This window comes from Panthera pardus, unplaced genomic scaffold, assembly GCF_024362965.1.
Source record: "Panthera pardus isolate Hobbes unplaced genomic scaffold, ASM2436296v1 HiC_scaffold_10, whole genome shotgun sequence".
Lineage (NCBI taxonomy): Eukaryota > Metazoa > Chordata > Mammalia > Carnivora > Felidae > Panthera > Panthera pardus.
In genome coordinates this window covers 32,014,246-32,024,595 of record NW_026526655.1, presented here as the reverse complement: position 1 = coordinate 32,024,595, position 10,350 = coordinate 32,014,246, and positions in this window count along the sequence as shown.

Below are 10,350 nucleotides of genomic sequence, written 5' to 3'. Positions count from 1 at the left end.
GCAAGCCATCAGTCTTGTTTCCATAGAGCTGAGTGGGGTATGATTAAGGCCAGAAATGCTGCTCCTCTCATTGGTTTGGGGTTTGGGGTTTGGTGGAGACGTTTCATTTCCTGGAGGCCCACTCAGCAACACTAGGAGGGGAAGGTGCTGGCTCATCCATTCATTGTTGTGGGGACTGAATGCCCCTGTGAGAACTGGAGTCATTTCCCAGTTGTATGGTGTCATACCCGCTAGCCATGCCCATGCTTCATTCTCCTGGGGCACTTCAAGGATGCCAGGAATTCCATTATGATTAGCATCTGGTAGTCTTAATAGGAAAGCAATGTAACTGTTTCAAAGTGGGAAAGATATTTTCTGAAGGTTGTAGAAGGAAGCAGTTTGAAAAATGTCTATGTGGAGTACTTGGAAATGTGTAAACTGGTAAAACGAGAGACCAAGGAGAAGTAGGTTGTCTCTACCTCACCATCTTGAGTCACTGAACTCATATACTGTAAGTTGCATTATACAATTTCTCAGAAGCCAATCTCTTTTCTCAGGTTAAGTTTCCATGTAAGGTGATGATATTAGGGGGGGCAAAAGCACAATGCAAGCACTGTTGTTACTAGTGTTTTAAAAGGGGCCATTAAAAATAAGGTTAACATCTGCCCTGCTTAATACTACAACCAACTGAAAGGTAATATAAAAGCTGAGATCATGACGGTTTTCTTTGGTGTGTGTATCAACTTACAACAAAGTGTACTTCGGATATTTGAGATTTTATTTATTCATTGTTTTTAGCAGACCTGGAAAATTAAAATATGTATTCATGCCGAATACCCAAGTTTTAGAGTAAAGAACAAACCGTCAGAATTTCAGAATGGCTCTACAATATAAATAAAAAGAACAAAGTAAGACTCAAATATGGTACAAAGGAGAAAAACAACTGCAGTTTATTTTTGGAGCAGCATGGGTATGGGTGGGGGTGCTTTCATTTCACTAACGCATAGGTGCCAGGTGGTTCATTTTTAAGTTTTTCCATTCTAGACAACTCTAATTCATTACTCACGTGTCGAGGAATTAGCATTGTTAGTTTACAGAAGAACTTTTACATTTATTATAGAATAAAATATCTTCTTCCAGGTTGCAGCGTTTGGGTTCAATATAGCAAATGTGTGAATAAGAACTGGATCAATATTTTGCTCTATTTAAAAATATTTCACCCACTTTCTTTTTTTGAAGTATTATACAATTACAATATGAGGGCAAACATTTATTGAGTGCTTTCTGTATAGATATTATTACTTTTTGTTTCTGTTATGAAACTTTAAGGATAACAAGGCATTCTAGAAGTTGGCCTGTGCTGACAAGATCTGGGAACAGGAAAACATGGAGTTATGAGGTCAATGAATAGTGTAAATTCAACTGAGAAACATTAAGTTAAAATGCCAAAATGTGATTTTATGAGGATATGGTGATAGCCTTGAATGCTAGAGTAGGGTGCTTGTATTTTAAAATCATCAGTGAATTTATTTTGCCTGAAAAATTAAAGGTAATGATGGTGTGATATGATCAGAAGTATATTTTGTAGATATATATGGAAATATATAAAGGGGGTATTGGGACAAAGGGAGGATAAAAACATGATTTAGAACTGGGATCATCAGAAAAAGTACAGGAAGCCCAGTTAAATTTAAATTTCAGAGGAGCAATGAATATTTTTTAAGTATAGGTATGTCCCAGGCAATGTTTGGGAAATACTAAAAAAGTATATGTACTTTACCTGAACTTCATACTTAATTGGGTACCCTATATTTTTTGTTTGCTAAATCTGGCAACCCTATTTAGGAGGCTATTATAATAGTCCAAGTAAGAAATAACAAAGGCTAATTTGGGCAGTGCAAAAAGAAGCTGATAGAAGGGTATGGATGTGAAAGAACTGGAAAGGAAAGATTGATGTGGCTTGCAATACTATAATGTGGAAAGATGAGCCAGGATCCAAAAGACTAATTTTCTTATAGAATATTCAGATATTTTAAGGAAAGAGAATTGGCCAACTTGACATAAAATAGTGATTCTGCAAATTGATAGCCTTGATTAGTACAGTGACACAAACATTAAAAGACATTATTGCAACTTTAAGTTGAATTAAAAATTTAATAAAAGTTATAGTCTTTGAAGAATAATTAACATTTTCGTAGATGTGTCACACAGTTTAAATATTTTATTAATAGCATTGGGGATATAAGTCTGCTTTTTCATAACCCAGATAAATGAAAGCTCATGGATCTTATTCTCCCAAGGCATTTAAAGTTGTACCCTAAATCAAACAACAGCTGTGTGTTTCAGTTCTGCTGAGCCTTTGAAATGAATCTGTTATCAAGCTGGGCAAAATAACTTGTGTCTCATATCCACCAGTAGGATTAAAGGGTGTTTTACAAAATCCTACATCAAAACTATTAAACAATATTCTCATGTTATTTTAGCACAGTAAACTGGGCCATTCTATATTTTAAGCCTTCAATTTCTAGATATACCTATTATTAAACATAAATAGGCATATATCCTATTTCAAGATGGTAGAATAAATCAGAAATTATAAAGATGTCCCTTGAGACCCTTTACACTCTTGTAAAGTCCATTGACATTTTTCAATAAATATTTATTGGGTACCTTCTGTGGACTTAGTTTCTACCAATTATGAGGAAGACAGATCCTCTTTGTCTTAAAGAAAAAATAAATTATGGAGTAACTAACTTGGAACAGAAGCCTCAGAAAAAAAGCCTTGTTTCTCTTTTGTCTGTTACCCCTACCCCTGTCTGCTGTGGTGCTGCAGTAGCCACCTGTATCTGCCAGGGTCCAGTTAGGGGACAGAAACCACACTATTTTTTTTTAATATATGAAATTTATTGTCAAATTGGTTTCCATACAACACCCAGTGCTCATCCCAAAAGATGCCCTCTTCATTACCCATCACCCACCCTCCCCTCCCTCCCACCCCCCATCAGCCCTCAGTTTGTTCTGTTTTTAAGAGTCTCTTATGCTTTGGCTCTCTCCCACTCTAACCTCTCTCTCTCTCTCTCTTTTTTTTTCTTCCTTCCCCTCCCCCATGGGTTCCTGTTAAGTTTCTCAGGATCCACATAAGAGTGAAAACATATGGTATCTGTGTTTCTCTGTATGGCTTATTTCACTTAGCATAACACTCTCCAGTTCCATCCATGTTGTTACAAAGGGCCATATTTCATTCTTTCTTATTGCCACGTAGTACTCCATTGTGTATATAAACCACAGTTTCTTTATCCATTCATCAGTGGATGGACATTTAGGCTCTTTCCATCATTTGGCTATTGTTGAGAGTGCTGTTATAAACATTGGGGTACAAGTGCCCCTTATGCATCAGCACTCCTGTACCGCTTGGGTAAATTCCTAGCAGTGCTATTGCTGGCTCATAGGGTAGATCTATCTTTTAATTTTTTGAGGAACCTCCACACTGTTTTCCAGAGTGGCTGCACCAGTTTGCATTCCCACCAACAGTGCAAGAGGGTTCCCGTTTCTCCACATCCTCTCCAGCATCTATAGTCTCCCGATTTGTTCATTTTGGCCACTCTGAAAAAAACACCCTATTTGAGCAGAGAGAATTTAACATAAGGAGTTTACCAGGCCTAGTGATGTGAACTAGGTAAATGAGAAGCAAAAAGAGAACTCCAATGTGCCAAGGAGATAGCAACTGCAACTACCACCCAGGGCAGGGTGAACAAGATGAAGAGGTTAGAATCACTAAAGTTTAGGTACTTATAGAAGGACCCTTATTTGTCTGGGACCCAGACCTCTGAGGAGGGGTCTCCAGTTGGTTAGTGCTGGTATCTCTGAGGAGTAGGGGTGAGAGCAGTGGAGCTGGCTCTGCAAGTGTTGGAAAAAAATTCAAAGTGGATCCAGCTGATGCTAATGGAAGAAACTGCAGCTGCAAAAGCAAAGTGAATCTTGGGTGATGTTCACACAAACATGGAGCAGACAGGAAAAACCAAGTCCCTTCTTCCTGCTTCAGCCTTGCAATCTCCTTTAACACCTTCTATTGACAGAGCCTAGCACGGATCCCATTGTTGAATGTAGAAATGTTTGCAGACTCTCAGCCTCAGCATCACGTTGGGTAGTATAGAAGAGTCGATGTGAGATGAGAGACCATAACTTAATGGCCAGCATGCCTCTTAAATGCTTCTCTCGAATCACCTCTTGCTTTTTCCAATGGGAGCTCTGTCCTGCACTGGAGTGTGATCTTTCCAAAGCTCTTCAAAGTTTCTTACCATCTCAAAATAAAGGCAAAGATTTCTACTATGACCCGTAAACTCTGCATCAGTTGACTCCTAGACCTCTTTGTTGCCTTGTTGGTCTCCCTTCCAGTCCTAGAATGTGCCATGTTCTTTCCCCCTCCTGGGCTTTTGTCCATACTACTCCCTGTACCTGGAATGTTCCTCCCTTCCTCTTTGTGGAGTTTAGTCCTGTTCAATGTTGAGATCTCAGCTCAGGAATAATTACTCTCTTTAGGAGAGACTCCTTTGCTCCCTAAACTAGATGATGCTTCTCTGTTAAATGCTTCCAGGGCTTCCTTGCTTTTTCATGATTTTAAATGGCATTGTTGTATTTAACTAATGTTTGTTTCCTTACTATATTGTGAGCAACACAAGTTAGGGATAATGTCTGTTTTGCTGACCACTATTTTCTCAGTGTCTACAAGGTGTCTGGCATATAGTAGGTATTCGACAAATATTTATCGCATGACTGAGTGGCTGAATGAAATTCTTTTGTGAAGATGAAGGATTTATGTTCACACTTGAGGATGCCATTGTCATAGTTACTGTCATTTTATTATAAAGAAAAACTGTTGGTAAGGAGCACTCTGAAAACATGTTGGTTTTTCAGGGTCCAGGTTCAAGGCAGTGAGTCCCAAATAGTGGAAGACTTTTCTTTTGCAGCTCATTCCAAGGTCCAGTTTCCCAGGGCTTTTTTATTTCCTAGATTGGCCTATTTCTAAATGAGGTCACCTTTATCCACGGGATTGATTACAGACAACAGAACATAATAGGACAGTATTGTTATAGATAATGCACATTGTTATAGATAATGAACAGTGGTATATGTATGTGGGTAAGTGTGTGTTTGTGTATTTATTATTCCTTTCTGAATCCCAAAATTAAAGGGCAGATTGCTTGCTTGCTTGTTTACTTAGTTAATTTAAATCTTTCTCAGAGTTTAGGTCACTCAGGCTTTAGAAACACACAAGTTGGATTGTAATCTTAGAGTTCTGATTGCATGCCACCAGGCCCAGGGCAGTTTACTTTAACATGAAATGAAACTGGGTCTGTATACCCTTCATTTTCAAGGTCCCAGCAACAGATTTTCTGCATGCCTCTCTTCATACAAAACACTGCTCCATGAGAATAAGGGCAAGTGTGCAGACCCAGCATCATCCAAGTTCATTCTTAGAAAAGAAACATTTCTTCAAAGGAAACATGGTCTGCTTACCCTACAGACAACCTTTCACATTCTCAGAAGAGCAGTGTGTGACATTATCTGGTGTGACATTATCTCAGATATGTGTATTTATGATTAGGGTCTTTGCTCTATAAATGAAAAGCCTACTTGAACAATTTTATGGTCTGTATCAAAGATTTGAGTCTCCACCTCGCAAGACAGAAAAGTGCTTACAACCTTGAAATGGTGGTTCCAGTTTGTTTACCCTTCCCATCAATGCCTCAAAGATGTGAAGACTAAGTTACGGTCAGGGCTTAGGTTTAAAGAATCATGAGTAACACATCCCCCCCCCCCCCAGTCTCTGCAGAAAGAAAGTTTCTTACAAGCACATTTATCCATTCAGTCATCCACTCATTCAACACCCATTTACTGAGTGTTTACTATGTATGAGGCATTGTTTTGGGCACAGAAACTATTGAGTTGATAAGGAGAGAAGATCATAAATAAATAAGATAATGTCAGGTAATGATGAGAACCATGCTGAAAATAGAGTGATTTGTGGCCCTTCATTAAGATAGGTGCCGTTGATATCATTAATGACACCAATACTTAAGAGGAAATCTGAATGATAAGAAGGAACCAATCTTACCAAGATATGGGGGAAGAGTCCTTCAGGCAGAGGGGACAGAATGTGCTAAAACCCTCATGTGGGAATGAATATGGCTCAGCATGCATACAGCGTAGGGAGTGGGAGTCCTGGGAAGAAGAACCCAACCCAGAGATTATGGCAGAAAGGTGACTTCTCTCTTCTACACTCTGTATCACTTTGCCTTTACCCTGTGCTGGAGTTATTGCATTTTCTGTTATGTCCAGTCATGATTTCTGCTTAGGTTCAGCTGGATCATCCAGTTGCTTTACTACTATACACTGTCAGTTAAACTTCAAATATATTTTCAGAAAATGATAATACAGTTCTAAGCTCAATCTTGAAATATTTTGTAAGGTAGCTACTACATTATACACTTGGGATATTGGAAAATAAGATTAAAACTAGCTATGGGACCACGTATTCTGCTCAATACCCGCCCCCCCCTTGCCCAACTTTAATAGAATTACTTCATTTATAAACGTTATAAAAACCTAAATAACAATGAGATATAACTATATGTCTTTTACAATGATTAAAAAAAAGTGCAAATGATACCAAGTGGTGGTGAAGAGGCAAAGCAACCGGAACTTTCGTACATTGCTGGTGGGAAAGCCAAATGGTTCAGCCAGTTTGACAGCACCTTATGAAGAGAACATACACTTTCCATATGACCCAGCAAATCCTACACCTGGGCATTTACCATAGAGAAATGAAAACTTATGTTCACACAAAAATCTGTACTTAAATATTCATAGCAGCTCTATTCATAGCCACTTAAAAATAGAAACAACCTAAATATCCTTCAGTGGGTAAATGGGTAAATTATGATACATCCATCCAATGGAATACCACTTAGCAATAAAAAGGAACAAATGTTCATACACACAACCTGGATGAATCTAAAAAGCATTATGTTGGGGTGCCTGGGTGGCTCAGTCGGTTGAGCGTCCGGCTTCAGCTCGGGTCATGATCTCATGGTTTGTGGGTTCGAGCCCCGCGTCGGGCTCTGTGCTGACAGCTCAGAGCCTGGAGCCAGTTTCCGATTCTGTGTCTCCCTCTCTCTCTCTGCTCTTCCCCTGCTCATGCTCGCTCTCTCTCAAAAATAAACATTAAAAAAAAAAATTAAAAAGCATTATGTTAAGTGAAAGAGGCCAGTCTTAAAAAGTTACATAGTGTATGATGCCATTTATTTGCCATTCTCCAAAAGACAGAACTATAGTCCTAGAGCAAGTGGGTGCCAGTGATCAGGGCTGAAGAAAGGCATGAAAATAAAGGATAGCATAAGAGAGTTTTTTGGGGTGGTGGAATTGTTCTGTACTCTGATGATAGTGGTGGTCTATATATGTGTAAAAACTCATAGAATTGAATACAAAGTAGAAAAAGAGTAGATTTTATTGTGTGTTAATTTAGAAAATCAGATTAAAATAAAAACCTAAGCAACAATCATTAAGTATGTTGGTGTGTCTGAGAAAGAAAGCACAAATCTTTTAATTGATAGGCAACAGAGAAAAATCTTAAAATCTTGGTTGTAATCATTTCTGCATATAGTAAGTTGTTAATCTTTCCAAGCTGAAAGGTCATCACATTGATGTGAATTCAGAAAGTACTATTTACCCTGCAGCCAAAAAATTTTTATCTATTAATGAAATATAATCAGATTCACATAAATTAAAAAATTACAACAGAGTCAAACTTGGACCAGTTCAATTGACTAGCACATGCTATACGGTGTTAAGTAAAGGTACTTCAAGGAATAAAAAACAAGTAAGATTTATCTTGGCTCCCAAGTAGCTTGTGATCTCATAGGGAGATGACAAAAAGACAAATAACAGCAATACAAGGCAGTTTAGGAACTCAATGAAATAAGGATGCTAAGAGAAGCACAAAATACAAAGTATCCCTGGATGTTGAAAGAAGAGGTCGTATCAGATTGGGGATCAGAAGTCCAACTGAACTGTTGATTTACTGATCTTATTTTCTGTAGTCCACCCTTGGGAGAAAGAGGTAAACAATAAGTTCATGTCAGAGATTTTATTAAAAAAATAAAAAAGAATTATTCATACGGTATCTTTGAGTCATTATGGAGTAAACCCTATCTCCAGGGAAGATTATTTTTTATGGAATATCTAGTGGGTCTAAAACACTTAGGGAAATTTTGGGAAATTAAGGCTCAGACAACTTTCAAAAGTAGTTTTCTGAACATTTTGATCCTGGTATCAGGAAATAGAGAAGAGGTTTGGGCTAATGCTGAGGATTGATCTTCACCAGAGGAAGGGAAAGGGAAAGTGGGTCACTGACCCAAAGGTGGGAGAGAATGGTCTCAAGAGGCACTAGGCTCTCATGCCAACTTCAGCTCCGTTTTGGGACATGGACTGCAGGTTGCTAATTCTCTACTAGATTTTACAGCCCATAAGAATAAATTCACATGGTTATTAAGCCTTCATCAAAGCTGCTCAATGACTTCCCAGCTTACCCTAGAACCAAAGAGCCTGGGTTGGGATGATTCTCAGACGTCATCTAAGAATCTACACCAATGTCCCTTTAATTCAGATATTGTTTTATATCCTGATGAATGATCATCCTGCCTTTGCTTAATGTACCCAGTGCTATTGTCTGTTTTTTGAGGAGGCAGCTCATCTCATTGTTGGATAGCTCTGGTTATTAATACAAAGAACGCTTTCTAAGTTGAATTCTTCCACCCTATCTTTTACCCGTTGGGCCTCATTACACCCTCAGAGCCTTCATGGATGTCTTATATGCTATGGGGAATTACTTCATTTTTTGAGCCTTACTTCTACAAAACCAGGGCAGTAATAACTACTCTGGTTATTCTGGTTACTCTGTGAGGAGTAATGAGATAATATACATTATTCATCTGGCATGGTAGCTGGTATAGTAGACATTCAATATATTTTAGTTTCTTCTCCCTCTATGGACATAATCGACTTTCAAATAGTCATTATTAGGTGTCCATGTTTTCTCTCTATAATAAAATATTTCCTTGTTTATTCATTTACCCATTCATTCATTCATTCATTCATTCATGTGTTCATTTTACAAATATTTGTTGAACAGCTACTTTATGAAAGCCCCAATGTAGGCACTGAAGGTACAGTGGGGAGCAGAACAGACAGTGCTCCTCCTTATCCTCGTCTCATGGGCGTCTTAAGACAGGCAAATAAGTGATATTAATTGAGTGCTGTAAGTTCTGTATCAGGTGTGTCATGGAGAAGGAAGGAAGAACTTTTCCAGGTTGGAGAGTGTATTAATTTTTTAAGGTTTTAACAAATTACCACATAAACTTTGTGGCTTAAAACAACAGAAACGGATTCTTTCATAGTTCTGGAAGCTAGAAATCCAGCTGGGCTGCTCTCCTTCTAGGGATCATAAGGGAGAATCGGTTCTTTGTGTCTTCCAGCTTCTGGCAACTGCCCTGGCATTCCTGGGTTTGTGGCTACATCACTCCAACACCTTCCTTCATCGTCATGTGGCTGGGTCCTCTGTGTTATCTCCCTTTGTCTCTCTTATAAGGACACTTGTATGCCCACATGGACAATCTAAGGTAATATTCTTATCATCATAAGATCCTTAATTACATCTGCAAAGACCCTTTTTCCAAATAAGGAAATTCCAGGGATTAGGACATAATATCTTTGGGTGGCCGTTATTCAACCTACTATGGAGGAGTAAGGATGAAGGAAGGCTTCTTAGAATAAAGCAATGTCTAAACCAAGACATAAAAGATAAGTAGAAGTTCTTCAGATGGAGAGATGCCAAGAGTGTTCCAAAAGGTTCCACAAAGAAGAAACTGTGTGGTAAAGGCCTAGAAGTGACAGGGGATGGTGATTCTGAGAATGTGAGTGGAGTGTAGTTATAACTGGAGAACACAGTAGGTGTGCATGCATATTTGGAGGAAGGCTGGAGAGAGGAGGGGTAATAGGGGAGTCTGGAGACATAAAAACACTCGGTAGAGGGGCCTTGATGGCCGTGCTTAAGTTTTTGGATTTTGTTAATGTAATGGAGATCCTAGAAGGGGTTTAAGAAGTCTTCTCACATGATCATATTTGTACCAGCCTCTGGAGGACAGGTGAGTGGCATGAACAGATGCTGCCACAGACATTGCTGCCCCTTCTATCATGATTCCAGATGCACCACAATCCTTGTTCAGAAATCAGACCTCATTTACCACTGTTGTTGTGGTTCCTACTCATCCTTGAAAGAGGTGAAGTGACAGGGTCACAGAATACTAAGACAGT